Source organism: Lissotriton vulgaris, chromosome 1_1 (genome assembly GCF_964263255.1).
Source record: "Lissotriton vulgaris chromosome 1_1, aLisVul1.2, whole genome shotgun sequence".
Classification (NCBI taxonomy): domain Eukaryota; kingdom Metazoa; phylum Chordata; class Amphibia; order Caudata; family Salamandridae; genus Lissotriton; species Lissotriton vulgaris.
In genome coordinates, this window is record NC_141685.1 from 1,546,178,190 (window position 1) to 1,546,194,712 (window position 16,523).

General features: G+C 43.0%; 2 protein-coding genes across 3 annotated transcripts in view; one reads left to right on the forward strand and one right to left on the reverse strand.

Annotated features, from left to right (window-relative positions):
* The window catches only part of CEP290 (centrosomal protein 290), a 1,386,965-nt gene extending 1,378,490 nt beyond the window's left edge, over nucleotides 1–8,475 (reverse strand). Inside the window, exon 1 of the mRNA XM_086918001.1 lies at nucleotides 7,953–8,475. The gene's annotated coding sequence lies outside the window, so the exon portion shown is untranslated. The remainder of the gene's footprint in view (nucleotides 1–7,952) is intronic.
* Nucleotides 8,476–8,494: 19 nt separating this feature from the next.
* The window catches only part of TMTC3 (transmembrane O-mannosyltransferase targeting cadherins 3), a 570,313-nt gene continuing 562,284 nt past the window's right edge, over nucleotides 8,495–16,523 (forward strand). The window contains exon 1 of one of the 2 annotated variants that reach the window (XM_086918002.1): nucleotides 8,495–8,646. The gene's annotated coding sequence lies outside the window, so the exon portion shown is untranslated. The remainder of the gene's footprint in view (nucleotides 8,647–16,523) is intronic. The other variant, XM_086918005.1, reaches the window with a different exon arrangement.

Sequence of the window (16,523 nt, forward strand, 5' to 3'; positions counted from 1 at the left end):
TGTTTTGAAATGTGGCATTAATATGATGATAACTGATAAAGCGCAAGGACGACACAACGCTTCTGGAAGCAAAAATAGAGTGTAGTCCAAGTGACAGGATGGAACTTTGTACGGTATGATGAAACAGAATATTTAGGGTTTCAGTAAGTCAAATAATCAAATATCTGCTAAAAGTGCACCGGAATGCACTGCCAGACCTCAGACCCAGAAATATAAGCATTTACAATGTAATGGTTTAGCCTTTGCAAAAGTTAGAGCTATTGGCATTGTAAATGACAACATTTTTATTTATGTGTTGGTTTTCAAAACAGATAAATAAATGGCATTGTCATTTACAATGCAAATAGCTTAATCTCTCGCAAATGCCACACACAAACACACAGAGCCCCACACGCACAGAGCCATAACACACACAGACATCCCCACACACACACACACAGCCACACACACAGAGAGAACCACACACACACACACAGAGCCACACACACACACACAGAGCCTCACAGAGCCACACACACACAGAGCCACACACACAGAGCCACACACACAGAGCCACACACACACACAGCCATACACACATACACAGAGCCACACACACACACACAGAGCCACACACACACACACACACTGAGCAAATTTGAATGCACTGCTGTTTGTGCAGTGGCAATAACCAAAATACGTATGGTGAATATGCATGTTCTAATGCAACAACCTGTACTTTTTCAAACACGAATGTGCAAACACTGCAGTATACACTTTTTCAAAAGGAATGGTGGATATTCATGAGTAAATACAGGAACCTGTACTTCCTGAAGTCTGAACATGCAATGTACATCTGAAGACATCACCTGGCCAGCACCTGATGCACGCACTTTGCTCACTTCATACTGCGCATGGATACTTATGTACCAGCACACACGTGCCTCACACAGTTGGCCCGTGTCAGACATGCACAGCTCGCTCACGTCTGTTTTTCTCGATGCATCCTGGTACTTGTAGTTTTCTTTATCATGCACCTTAAATCCCCCGGATGTTATTATAAAGGGTTCCAGAACCACTTCAGGATCCAAAGATATAAGCCTCCGATTTAACCAGGCCGGGGATCTGTAGAACAGGAAAAGTCTTTTGTCCAAGTTCACACAGTATTGGTCAAGTGGGAAGGCATTATTAAAAGGACCGTCTCCTTGAGCCACAATCGTCAAGCAAATACAGGCCGGCCGGTCTGTAAATGAAATCTCTCTTCAGGGATAGACTACAAATTTATAATAACATCCGGGGGATTTAAGGTGCATGATAAAGAAAACTACAAGTACCAGGATGCATCGAGAAAAACAGACGTGAGCGAGCTGTGCATGTCTGACACGGGCCAACTGTCAGTGCTCGAGGCTCATTTGTAAACACCGTCTCGTGCACACAGAGGCACCGTATCCAAGCATCTCGCATAATTCCCGCTCAAAGCGTATACCTGCTACGGGCTCGAATACAACACCGACGCATCAGCCAGTGCATGGCTAGATGTGTGCGTGAACAAAATTGTAGAGGTGGAAGCTTGTCAGCAGCTCTGGACACTGGTAAACGAGCTGGCTATAGTGCAGATGTAGTGTTCAGTATGCAGAAGTCTAATGCACGCTTCAAACACTGTAAATAGCAGGTGCTTCTTTTAAGCCAGTTGAATCTACGCATTTCATTGCCCCTGGAAGGATGAAAAGTAGCTCAAGGGTAGTCAATTTCAATTGAAACCTATGCATTTCATTTAAGAGCACTGAGCGATGCTCAGACATGCTGGAGACAGTAGCCTCGTGTCATTTCAATGCAAGCAACCGGACGGATGCACCAGACCACAACCTTATGTAAAAAGATGGTGAAAGGAGTAGACACGAACACTTCTATCAGTGGACGGACTGGGACTTGAACCATGACTCGAGATCGCAGCGGTAGCACATTAACCCAATAAATTATATATTATTTTTTCCATTATAACATCCCAGTCCCTTGCCTACTCGAATGCTAGACATTGCAGAAGGCCATCCGTCCTCCTAGGAAGGATGAAAGGCTGAGTCGCCGCAGGGGGATTCAAACCACAGACTTGCACAAGGATCTGAGCCATGAGAGGTTAACCCACGCTGCCGCGTTAGTGGCGCCATCTTACCTCCTCCACGCTGAGCGGCATGCAGATCCGATATTCCTTCTGCAGCATCTCTGTCCGCAGTCCTGCTGGTCACGCTGCGGCTCCGGCTCCAAAAACCACCAAAGTTTATCCAAATCAATCCCAGCGCTTGGCTCACCTCGCAGGCAGGGGCTGTGCCCAACACACCTTTTGCACTGGGAGTGGAAAACTCCTCTTTCTGTACTCAGACACAGACAGACACACTGGAAAGTTAACCCCCTCGCCGGCTGGGGACCTGCCTTCAAGGCAGAAGGCGAGGAACCAGCCCGAAGTGCACATTCCGGAACATGCGAGGCGGTCTTTATCCAGATTAGCAGGGGCTCCGGTTTCAGACCTGTGACTTCCGCTGCAGCGCCTGTAAGGAAGTGCTTGCTCTGCATTTCATCAGATGCGCATGTTCATCTGCTCAGATGAGCTGGCTGCTTCTCCTCGAGCTGAGTGTGTGCCTCGATTATCCTGTGTGACACTGCCTCCACACCAGATCCCGCGCCTCCTGCCTTTCCCTTGACTCCTTGACTCCCTCAACCCCTCACTCGCAGCAGTTTGCTACAGATTATAGAGAAGCACGGCTTCTTCGGTATAAGCGTGTTTCTCTTTAAGCCTTGTCCTTTTCAGACTGGGCGCCCGACTTACTGCTGGGGTAAAAGGTTCCTTATCTTCTTTATGGGGCCATCTGGACCCATAAAGAAGATAAGAAATCTTTTACTTCAGCAGTAAGTCAAGGAACCCAATCTGAAAAGGACGGGGCTAAAAGATAAAGTAAAACGTCACTAGGACCTCTTCTCCAATGGCTGGCCACCGTTTAGGAGGCCAACCAATGGAGAAGAGGAGCGGGGTTTAACCCTCGCTAGTTACGTTCACTCTGAGACGTAAAATCTCGCGAGCTAGACTGCGCATGCGCACAGTACGTCACGCGAGACCTAACAAGCCAGAGTCATTAAAGGCTCAACGCATAATGGACACGAGATTTGGGAGCTGCAACAGACCTTTGAGACATGGTCATTTTTCCTCAACTTACAAGTTGATTGATACTGGTATGGGTGTGCTGAAGTCCTTTTAGCACCCTACAAAGGTTGATCAAAAACTGAAGGCATTAAATTACGGCTAAAGGCACAGTAGCATACTGAGCGGTATCAAACACTATATTAAAAACAAGTTATTATTACTTGACACAAATGTAAAAAGAAGTGATCGCCATATTGCAAACCGTCACAATTTAAAAATATTTTTAAGCATATCCCTTCACACACCCACTGATAACAAGCAAGCCACTGGTGTCCCTGCTACCTGGGTCTTCTCCACACACCCTTTACAGACCCTGATGATCCACAAGAGGAAGGGATGGAAGTATTGCAAAATAATGTCCCCTTGGTCTACAGAGGAGGCTAATATACTCTCAAAATCTAGGGGGGAGAGTCCAGTTAAGACCCCAGTATATCTAACCATACCCAATGGGGGAGGCAACCCAGATGTAAGGGAGTTAAGGGACAATGATAATGACCAAGCATCATCGGGTAGAGAGGCCGAATCAGGGCATACAGGAACCATAGAAGGGCTTTCTAATGTAAATTGTATTATTTGTGGAACAGATGGAGCACACAAAGCAGAGGAAGGATTAAGAATTATCTCCTGGAATATAGCCGGTTTGGCGCGTAAATTGAATAACTGCGAGTGGCGACAGTATATAAACCGGTATCAGATAATTCGTTTTCAGGAGACTTGGGTGGTTGATAATAGCCCCTTTCATATGCCAGGGTACAAATGTTTATTTGTCCCCGACCAGAAATCAAAATCAGGTAGAGCCATGGGAGGACTGTCTATATATGTAGATTTAAACCTTCAAGGCACATGGACCAACACAGCATGGTTTTCTCATGATTTACAGGCTCTGTGGTTTGGGGGCAAAGGGCTAAGGTTGATCCTGTTTAATGTTTACAACAAGGGGGCTATTGGAGAAAATAACCCACTCATCCAGGAATTGGACTATAGATTGAACCAAGAGATCGCAGCTATGAAGAGGGCACCGGCCCCAACCATTTTAGTCACGGGTGACTTTAACTGCCACCTATGCCCCTCCTTGTTTCCCATTGATGTTGAATGGTTACATTGTCCCGTGGAGAATGGCCCTCATTTTGACCATACACAAGAAGGAATGGCTTTCAGTAAACTCTTACATACTCATTACATGGAGCATACGGTCAATATGATGGATTTGGAGAGGGACGGTACCCTCCCCCCGACTTTTAAGGGAAGAGGGTGCTCGTCATTCATCGATTATATTTTAGTATCCAGATTTTTTAAAAATCGGATTATTACCGTGGGGATCGAGTGGAGTCCATTTAGTGACCACAACCCCCTGGTAATGGAGCTTTTTTACCTGGCTCAGCCCAGGATGGGACAGCCTGGCGGCATTTCCCAGAAGGTAACGGACCAGGGTAGACGGCTTAGGTGGTCAAAAATAGATGGGGAAATTTTTTACAAAGCGCTATTGGACATCGGGAAAATCCCCATTGATGAGTGCCTAGATACTACAGTAGAAGGACTACCGTTACTTAACGTATTTAGGCAGATAACCAGTCTGGTAGAGGGGCTGTTAAAATCAAGCGCGCCGACAAGAAAAAATAATCACCCGAGATGGTTTGATAGGGATTGCTCAAGCGCCCTAAGGGAACTTAAATGTAGCCTTAAAAATAGGCCAAGGGACATACAAAAAGTAGCGCAGTGTAGAAACACATACAATAGGGAGACCAAGAGGAGGAAAGTAGCTCTTCAGGGGGGAAGCATGGGCAGACTTAAGGGAGGCCGCAGAAAGAAGGGACATTGCCGAATTCTGGAGAATTGTTAATAGACCATGTTTTCAGGACGGTAATGCCCCTGAGATCGGGACAAATATTCTGCCGGATCAGTGGCTTATACATTTTAAGGACCTATACGACCATGGAGCAGAAATTGTCCCAGAGGAGGCGGGGTTTCCCAGCCGGGACAGGCAGTAGACTTTACCCTAAATGAAATTATTGTGGGAATTGAGGGATTGACAGAAAATAAAGCCCCAGGCCCAGACAGGACCCCACCGGACCTGTTTTTGGGTAATGTTGAGCTGTGGGCCCCAATACTGACAAGAGTAATAAATGCTGCTACCAGGTCTGGCTTGCCCCGCTCTTGATCTACAGCCATAATTGTCCCTATTTTTAAAAAGGGCAATAGAAACAATCCCCAGTGCTATCGACCGATATCATTAATAGATGTGTCAGCTAAGATATTGGGTCGGGTAATCCTTAACCGCCTTACTGAGTGGACCGAGGACAATAACATCATCTCGGACATTCAGTATGGCTTTAGGACAGGGAGGTCTACAAGGGACCAATGCCTGAACCTTTATATGCTGACGGAAAAATATACTAAAGCCAGTAATGAAGCCATTTATTTGGGATTTATGGATTTGGCACCTGCCTTTGACCATGTGAATAGGGATAAGCTTTGGGCTATGATGATACGCATGGGGATTGACTTGGGTTTGATCAACATCTTAAGGGAGTTACATAGGGATACTACTGCTAGGGTACGCTACAACATGGATGGGGGTTGACAGAATCCTTCCCATGTATGAGTGGGGTGAGGCAAGGTTGTATCCTTGCCCCTTTTTTATTCTCCCTCTACATTAATAATCTAGAGCAGTTTTTTATTAACTTAAAAACAGATTGCCCAAGAGTAGGGTCGCGCTGCATTCCGGTACTTTTGTATGCGGATGACGCAGTCCTATTTGCGCGCACCCCAAAGAGCCTTCAGATTTTAATAGACGGATTTGTTAAGTTTATGGAAACTTTAGATCTGTCTGTTAACCTGGGCAAATCATATGTAATGCTGGCGGGTAATAAACCTTGTACCAGTTTCACTTATAAGATAGGAAGCCACATATTAGAAAGGGTTCAGTCCTTCTCGTATCTTGGCCTATTATTTGATGGCTTTTTAAAATGTAATCCTTTGGTGGAGGAACGTTGCAGTAAATTGGTGTCCTCTAATGGCGCCATTGCAAGTTATGGGTGGAGGGTGGGCCGATGGTCTCCTGAACAAGTAATGAATCTTTATAGCTCTATTTGTTGCTTCAAAGCCATGTATGGGGCTGAAGTATGGGGCTTTGCGAATATTAACCAATTACAGCCGGAGGAAAATAAATTCCTACGATCAATTTTGAAAATCCTGCAGAGCACCCCAGCTGAAATAGCCCATAGAGAACTAGGGAGGCCATATCTTGAAGACTTGGTTAAGCTTAGACCTATTTTGTCCGAGTTAAAAATTTGGATAAATCCCGAGGCGACTTTGAGTAGGCAAATCCTATGTGATTGCCTGGGAAGGGATAAAAGTATGAGTATATCATGGCTTAGTTATGTAAAGACTAGTTTGGAAAGCCTCGGTCATAAGGACCTTTTCATAAATCCCGCGGCAATTGTATCTCAAGATAAGCTGATTATAAAGAGATCCTTTTTGGCCCAGAGATCCACACATAGAACAGATGTTGAAGGGACCAAATGTACTGTGAGCGCCCACAGCCTTGTCAAAAGCACTGAGGGAATGGAGCCGTACCTCTACCTCATGTATAACGCCCAGGACAGGTTTTTTATATCTCGTTTTAGGCTCAATTTGTTACCATATTTACTGGCGGATCCACCAGGTTTTACACTTTTAATTGAGCAGAAGGGAGCCTGCAGCTGCGACAATAGGTCTCCGCAGGACACCCTTCATTTTGTACTTTTGTGTTCTTTTTATTCAATGCCTATGCGCAGATTTCTGGTAGGAATTTTAAAACAAGCCAGATTGACACATGCCAAAGCCGCTTTACTTTTTTTACAAAAGGCGATTGACCCCCTAACATTATGTTGTATTATGAATTTTATTAAAGTAGCGGTGCGATTGAGGGTAACTAGAGGATAGACCCGATTGTTTCTATTATAATGAATTTTCTCTGCTAGTCTCTTTTAAATCCAGCATGTAATTGCAGTTGGGGTTCTGATAATGATTTAATTGTATTTTAATTGTTTGTATGCGTGTGCTTTCATGGTGTTTTTTTAATCACCGAATAAAGAACTCTTGATTGATTGATTGAAACATATTTTTAAGTATATCCCTTCACACACCCACTGATAACAAGCAAGCCACTGGTGTCCCTGCTACCTGGGTCTTCTCCACACACCCTTTACAGATAGAAAGCTGTGCTCTTCCATTTCTACAACACAGGTTCGCTGATGTGCACGTCCAATGGTTAATAACATTCAGACAAATTATCTATACCCCCTTGCCCTGCCACAAGAGACTCGTGTCATATAAAACCATGCCTCGTGGGATGCAGTCGTATTGCAGTCTCCAAAATTCGGTCTGGGGTTCATTCGGGAGCCTACAGGTTGAGAATTGTGATTTAAACTACTAAATGCATCATTGCGGCTTATTTGAGCTATTCTCTTTGTAAAGGGAGGCTTTATTTGTGGGTTTGTAAGCACACATTTGGCCATCTCCAACATTTTTCGATACACTTAAAGTACTAGTAACGTTCAGATGCTACGAGCCAACAAATTACCCCACGGGAAAGCTCCTGAATGTCTGCTTCGGTGCCCTGCGTCTAGGATCCTGTTCTTGACATATTCCATACTGTTGCGCCTCTTGAGTATGTGTGCATTTTGTGTGCCTTGTCTGTATCTCCACGGGTGTCACATATATATGTCCATGCACCCACCTTAAGCATGCATGCCAACATTTCCGAATAAGAAGTGATGGTCCCGAGCTCAAATCTTACCTTCCACCTCCGGACACAGAGTTGTAATTATTTGACTGCTTCTGCTTTGAAGGTTTGAGTTCGACTCCGCCAAATTCACTGTCTCAAGGAGTGTAAACGACTTCGAAAGGCGAGGGCAAGGAGAAGCAATCGAAAGCAAGTTTAAACTGATTGACAGGATTCGGGGCGGCACTAGAAGGCTCAGAGCCACAGCAATCCTGCAATTGGTTAGCGAAAACGTGCCGCCGAGAAAAGAGGTTAGTGTAGTGATGCTACGATATACACGTCACGTGGGCCAGACGCGTTGCTAGGAAACTTGCTCTAACAGGAACAAATCACTAGCAGCGAGCTCCACTTAGTGCACTTTACAACGAATTTGTTTATAGAAACGGCTAAATATATCACTAGTGTCTAAGTTTTGCTCTTTACAATAGTTGTATGGTATTGGAACGCCATGTCTACGTAAATTATTTGCACAACCGTGAAGCTCTTGCTTGCACAAAGCTGCTTCCCTTCTCTCTCGCCGTACTGGGATTATAAGGGGGCGGAAGTGTCCTGCGTATGACACGTAAAACGTAATGTGACGTTTTGACGTGCTTGTCACGTGGTGTGAACGCGAATTTTGTCTTTTTACTGTAATGAAATGGGATGTAGTCGTTACGGAAGCTAGAGTGGGGCAATTGGATTTTGTAGTCTATTCATTCGGGGACTGAAGGTAAGCCTGAAGTCGGTGACCTTTGATCTGGTTCAGGACGATTGACATTAAAGCAACATTATTATGTGTTCATTGTGTTTTCTTTAAAGAATTATATTCTCTAATTGTGTGCATTATTGCATTTATTTTCCGAAAGAAGTATAATATTGTATCTTTGTTGTTAGAACTGCCCGAAATGTGTGAAGAAAATAGTCTCTGTAAAGTGTGACTTAGGACACCGAGAAAGCGCCTAGGCGAGTACTGTTCCGGACATACTACTCAGCTGTAGTACTAATTCAAAGCAAATATTTACTTTATACAGATATTAAACACCGGTGCTCAGTGTTTTCATGTACCTCTGCATTACATCAAAGTTAAAGTTTCCAGTGTCTTTAAGTGACGGCAAAAAGCATCTACTCCCAAAAGCACAGATACATCGAGCTACCTAGCGCTGGCACATTTTTTGTAGCACCTTTTGTTCTTATCTGTACGCAGTCTGGGTGACACATTTTTATATCAAATGCATATTTTGCTACGCTGCTGTTTCTCTAGCCTCTTAAATGTGCAGTGGGTGGAGGGGTGGATTCTGATATGCAAGTTGAATCTTGCGAGCGTTGCTTTTCACGCCAAGGGTGTGTTTAGCAGTAACAAGACAATGTTGGTAAGTTCGTAGTAGGTTGAGCTCAAATAATGTGCAGTTCTTCTCACAATTTGATTTGGCGTGGATACATAAAAAGTCCAGTTTTATTTTAGTAGGCATCGAATTGGAGATCACATAATCGCATTGGTAGCATAAGGCTTAAAAAAAGCAGGACTCCCTCCTTGTGGTCCTAAATCCCCTAGGCACTTGTCAGTGACACCAGGGGCGCAACTAGACCCGAACGTAGGGGGTGGGCTAACACTTCCAGACAGGGGTGACCCTGGTCGCACACGGTGCAACAGTCTTTTTTGGTGCCCCCTCCCCCATTTCCTTCTTCTCCATGAATTCCCTCACTACCACTTAGCAACAATGCACCTCATCTCTCTATAGCACTTTTCTGACAAAAATGTCATTTTTTATAGCCCTACTCCAGGGCTTTAAGTGGGATGAAAAAACTGGGGGGTCTCTCAAAGGGGCGTGGTCAGTGTAATTAGGGGCGTGGCTTTAAATCACTTACGCAAAAAAATCTGTGCTTAGCATAGTGTGCTGCCGGACTTGTATTTTGTTGTTTCTGTCATTGCATCCAGATATTTGATGCAAGTAACATCATACCTACATTAAGTAAGGGATATTGGCTTTGTCAATGGTTATTACTTGCAGAAGATAAATAAGCTGCAACTATGACTTGTATATAATATTGAAAAAGCTTCCAATTAAATCCCTGGAGACCCTACCACAATGTTGCTGCTCCTGAGTTTCAGAAAGGAAAGGTAAGGTAAGGTAAAGTTTATTATGCATAGTTAATAAAAACCGGGCCAAATACTGATGACCCGTGCATCTGTGATTGGTTAAATATTGAATTGCTTTCGTGGGAGGGGGAACTTATTATGATGGGGGATTATACCTGCGTGCTAAACTATGAACAGGATGTGACTGAGAGGTCTATTTAGACGCATGCGTAAAACTCGGGCGGCAATATTAGAAATAGCTCGGATACACAATGTAAAAGATGGATGGAGGAACCTGTATCCAGATCAACCCGGCTATACGTTTTATTCCTCACCCCATAAATTGTATTCACGAATAGACTTGGCGTGGGCATCAGACGAGGTTATCGAGGTTGGACGTATGGAGATCTTTCCAAAGGTCTTGTCGGACCATAATCCAATTTTATTGTCATTCGGTATAATACAAAGGGCCCCAGAAGTAAGACTGTTTACCTTCCCTCGATATATATTGGCAGACGCAGTTTTTGTTGGAATGCTGAAGGCGCATATTAAAGAATTTATTGAAATCAATTTAGATAGTGCATCACTTTTATCAGTCTGGGATGCTAGTAAAGCCTCTATTAGGGGGCTTGCGCAACAGTACATATACAAACAAAACGCAGAACAAAGGAAAAAGGATAAGATTGTAATAAACTGTATTTTGCAACTGGAAAAACAATTAGCCGACAATCTTAGAGCTGGTGGTTTGGGGGTGCAAGTTATTGAACAATTAGAAACTAAATTAGTGACTGCACGCTCAACCCTAAAATGTGCCTTAGGGGAAAATAATAGCCGAAAGTTGCTTAATTATAAAATGGCACAATATGAATGCGGGGATAAGGTAGGAAAGGCCCTGGCTTATAAGGTGGCAGATGACCGAGCTACAACATTAGTCAAATCCATTAAAGGCCCTAATAATATATCATATACCCAGCAGTACAAATAATGGATCAGTTTGTAACATACTACAAAAATATATACACCCCAGAGGGTAGTTGTACAGAAATGCAGATACAAATGTATATTAATAAAAATCTCCCAGTTCGCGAATACCTAGATCAAGAATGTGTTAATGGGCTGGAGGAGGAAGTTACGTTTAAGCAACTGCACTATGCTGTTACCTCTCTCCCCTCTAATAAGGCTGCTGGTGAGGATACTCTCCCCATAGAATTATATAAAATTTGTGCAGAAGAAATCTTACCACTTCTATGTTTAGTTATCAATTTAATTGGTGTCACTGGGCAGGTACCAGAATCGTGGAATACAGCTAAAATTATGTTTTTCCTTAAGAAAAATAAATCACCTATGGAATGCGGTTCTTACCGTCCTATATCATTGATCAATGCTGACGCTGAAGCATATTCCAAGATATTAGCTCTTCGCATGACCCCACTTATGCCATTGTTAGTAAATGAACAACAACATGGTTTTGTAGCCGGAAGGGACACTACCACCCATGTTAACATGGCGATTACCGCCTTTGATGTTGCAGTAACTAATCACACCCCACTCGGTATGATACTTTTAGACGCAGAGAAGGCGTTTGACCGAGTGGGGTGGGATTACTTATGGGGGTGATGAAACAATACGGCTTTAAAGGACGTTTCTTAAGAAGTATACAAGCTTTGTATAAGGATCCTAATGCCAAGATTAGCTATGCAGGGGCTGTTTCATCTAAATTTTCAATCTTACGGGGGACACGGCAGGGTTGCCCTTTGTCACCCCTACTCTTTGCTCTTTCCATGGAGCCGTTTATTAATGCCCTTCAAGAGCAAGCTAAAATAAACCCTATGTATAATGAAGATAAAACTTTGAAAATCACCGCTTATGCTGATGATTTAGCTATTTACACTACCAATGTGGTAGATGCACTGGTAGGGATCTCAGAAGAAGCTAATAATTTTGGGGCTATTGCAGGTTATAAATTTAACACGAATAAAACGCAAGTTATAATGAATTACTAGTCTAATCCTCAAGTTCCAGGACATTGTCTGGCTGCGGTTTATTTAGGGGTTAAAATTTCTTCAAAGATCTTGGATATAAACTTATTAAATTATGAACCTTTCTTGAAAGAAGTGGCAGCTCTTTTAAAAAAGTGGCATAAGAATCCGCTTAATATGTTGGGACGATTGAATTTGATTAAAATGAATATCTTGCCTAAATCTTTATATCTTTTTCGTTGTATTCCTTTACATGTTAATAACTTGTTTTTTTAAAAGTTGGGCAGCATTATTAATAGCTTTTTGTGGGGCTATAAGAATCCTCGAAGATCGATGGCAATTCTGAAATTACCATTGGAAAAAGGGGGCCTTAACTTCCCTGATTTTAGAGCCTACTTTTTTGCTTCTTTTTTGAACCGGCTTCGTAGTCTGTTTACTAGTTATAATCAATTTTTTTTTCATCAATTCATGCTTGGCAGAGAGGCAAAACAATTTCTGGCAAGAGTGCAGGACCCGAATTATTTCAAACGCGTCAAATTCAAGACTGCACGGGATGCAGTACGTATCTGGAATATGATTATGATTAATTGTGAGACTTCTTTTTTCACACTGACCTGTCACTTTGGGGCAATACTGGACTCCCAGGGATTTTTAGTGATAATACTGGACGAGATTGGGCTAAACATGGCATTCTAAAACTGGGAGACTTATATGGTTCAAGTGGACTCTTACAATTTGAAACTTTGAAACTTTTGTTTAAATTACCGGAAATGATGCGTTTTAAGTATATTCAAATAAGGGACTATTTAATTCGTAAGATGAAATTGATATCTGTAAGTAGCTCAGATTTATGGAGTTGTTTTTATTCAGCAAATCGGAAATCATTAATTAGTATGGGATATAAGTGTTTAAATCAAAACAAGCTGGATGAAGCTCCTCGTTTAGCGATAAAATGGACTTCCATATTAGGATTCAATGTGACAACTCAGAACATCTCACCCGCTTTAGTAAACATTAATAAAGTGACTCATTCATCCAGTTTAATGCTCCAATCGTACAGAACAATATCTCACTTATTCTATACACCACTGAGAATTTCCAAATGGGCACAAAACAATCTGAGCAGTGACCGTATTAAATGCCCTAAGTGTGGGTTGGTGGCTGCAGATATTGTACATATGATCTATACATGTCCAGCATTAACAGGGTATTGGTCGGCAATAGAAAACATTTTACATAAACAAAAAGTGATTCGTTTTGCATTATCAGCAGCCTCAATTTTACTTGCTATATATCCATCTAACACAACCAACACAGATTTGTTAAACATTCTCCTGACCAGTGCTAGATTGGTTATTGCGAGAGCTTGGATCTCCCCGAACCCTCCTCATGCAATGGAATGGTGGGCGTTAGTTAATGAAATATATACTATGGAGGAACAAAAGCAATCGTGAAGTTTGTTAAAATTTGGGGCACCTTTTTAGAATAGTAGATGACTACAGAAGACACTAATAGTAGTAGGCCTTAGGGAATATATCTGTGTTTTTCCATTCCTTCATTGTTGATCAAGCACTATACATCATTTATTCATTTGCTTTTTGTTCTGTCTTATGGCTACATTTGGAGTATGTGTAATGCAAAGAGTCTGGCGTTACTTTATTTGTATTTTGATCTGTACCGTTATTTTATTATATATGTTTTGTAAAAAATGTATTTGTTGATCACCTTGACCTGCTTGTCAATAAAAAAATTGCAAAAAAAAAAAAAGTTCATTAAAACCAGTGCAAAACATGTTACAAAAGGATCATAAAATATCGTGATTTAAAACCGTTAAAAAAATTGAGCATATAATTAAATAAAAGAACAGTGTGGCTGTCGATGCGCCTTTTTACAAAGATTGGACAGTGGGTTTCCTTACTTCCTTCTGACAGTCTTCTTGATAACCTGTGTCTACATTATTGATCCCCGGTTTTAGCGGTCTTGGAATTCTTTGCTCGACCATTGCGAGGAATTTGACGTATCTGCGGTTCAGTTTAGTGTTTTGAGGATTCAGGCAGGCGAGCACCGCTTGCCTTCTGGTGCTGATCCCTTTTTGCTTAAGCTGGTCCTTGAGGAGCCGTTGTCGTGCTTGTTGAAGTTCTTCACAAAGACAAGTGACATGGAGAATGTCCCCATTGTCCGAGTCGCAAAGCGGGCAAACCTCGTTGCCCTGTGTCCTGAGCCATGGCGGAATATACTCTGTGCTTGGCAGAATCTCTAATCTGTGTTTCAGGAACCTCATTTTTGTTGCTTTTCGGTAACCCTGGCTAAAATATATTTGTGGTGTCAAGACTTTGTACGTGTTGAGGGTCATCCATGCATGAGATCTTTTGGAAAATAGAACCTTGTCCTCTAATAGGATAAGTGATTTAACGTTTTTCCACACTAGTTTTTTAAATGCATTGTGCCCAAGTTTCATGTCCCAAGGTGCAGAGAGTTTAGTAACTTCCAGCGCTGCCTGCAAGTAAGTTCTTGCCTGAGAGGCGTCCCTGCCTTGTATGTCCTGCCATAGTAAAGAATTTAATGTTTCTGTGGTGGCGGATCTGAGTTTGTGACAGCAAATAATGTATGCTCCGTGCCTGGCTAGATCTTGTTTTTGCAGACCAAACTCCAATCTTATTTGAGCCGGGGAGGTGTGGAGCGGGAGCGAAAACATTGTTCTGTAGGCTTTGACCTGTATGTGGTCCAGGTTTTTGGAGTCTCTTCCCCGCAAGGCCTCGCTGCCATAAGTGATCGAGGGAAGTAGCTTCACCTGAATGACTTTCAGATAAGGAGTCATGGTCTGTCCCGTCAGTTGGGTAGCTAGATTTGTCAGCGTCACGGCGATCAGTACTCCTCTCCTTCTTGTTTCCTGCTTCTGCTGTACAAATGAGCCTTCTCTGTCAAATATGACTCCCAAGTATTTGTACTCGCTGGCTGGCTCGATCTTTAGACCACCAAGAGACCAGGTCTTCTGTTGTTTTTTGTTGGTGTTGATTTATAACGTGCGGGTCTTGCTGAGGTTTATTTTTAAGGTGTTTACTGTTGCATAATTATTCATTTCCCTCAGAAGGTGCTGGAGACCAATATAGGTATGGCTAAGTAGTACAACGTCATCCGCGTACAGAAGGTTGCTCAGAATTTTCCCTCCCAACCTCTGGGAGTATGAGTTGCAAGTGTCGAATAGTCTTGGAGAACCGGGCCTTATGGGCCTGGCGGCGCAAGGCACGCCTTAAATCCCCGAGTTCACCTGCCTTGTCGAACAGAGACACGAGACACTCGGAGCGTGGAAAGCCAGGTTTATTAGCTGCAGCCAAGCACAGTTATCCCAGAAGTTAAACGGAAGGTGGGTTCTGAGGAGACTGCCACTTCAATCCGTGGCGCACAATCTTTTATAGGAAACAAATTTACAAAGTTTACTCCTTACACATACAAAACAAGCCAATAGGAAAAGTAGGAAAAGTTGGAAAACAAGCTATCCGGTGTCTCAAATACGCCCCTCTCCCAGACCTCGTGTGTTACCCCTCACAACAAATGAATCAGTACTAGTACCAACAATCCAATTTGCAGGTGGCAGGACGTATTTGTGTGCCTCAAAGGATAGTTGTGTAACAAGAGAATTCAAGGAGAGAATAGTGAAGGCCAGTCGGATAAGATAATGTAAGGAGAGAATAGGAGAAAGTAAATAGTCAGTCGAGACGGGATCAGTCAACCTAGACATGGATTAACGAACTCGGCCAGACCCTGATATCGGTTTCATAAACAAGGGCAATGGAGTTACTCTTTAACAGAAAGGACACGCAGCAGCTGAGAAAAGCAAAAACACTCAGTTCGCTGTGCTGCCTGAGTGATGGCAACACAAAATGGCGACGAGACACAAAATGGCGGCTGAATACGGAATGAAGTCAGAAATCGAAGAACCTCAGACCCTCCTTTTGCCATTACTCAGGCAAAAACACCAAGGACTTAAGTTAGTCTGAGTCGATGTCAATGGCCATGAGGTCATCGAGCTGTTGCTGTACCATCATTCTAATATTCTCTGTTTTCTGTGACACAGGCTTTGGGACACACATAGTGGCACAAAGACCACAGATGGCAGGTCCACACTGTACACAGAGACAACAAGAGAAAATGATGGCCAAGACCATTCCAAGGAAAGTTAGTATCTTCCATTCCCATGTGGACAGTAGTCCCCAAAACCATCCCATCACAGACCAATCTCCCGTGTCCTGATGTATAGACTCGGAGATGATATGTAACTTGGAGATAGCTTGGTATACCGTAGGGGCATTATCGGGAATGTAAATACAGCAACTAGACCCAATCAATTTACAGACTCCTCCACGATCTGCAAGAACAATGTCTAGAACCATTCGGTTCTGCAAAGTCATAAAACGACCCGCCTGAAGTTCGGCTGTCAGATTACTCAAGGCTCCAGAAGTTACATTTATGGTAGCCTCAACAACACAAACTAGTTGTCTGATGTCTCTGCTATTGGCCATTGGGCCCCAGAAAGGAAGCAACCCTTTAATA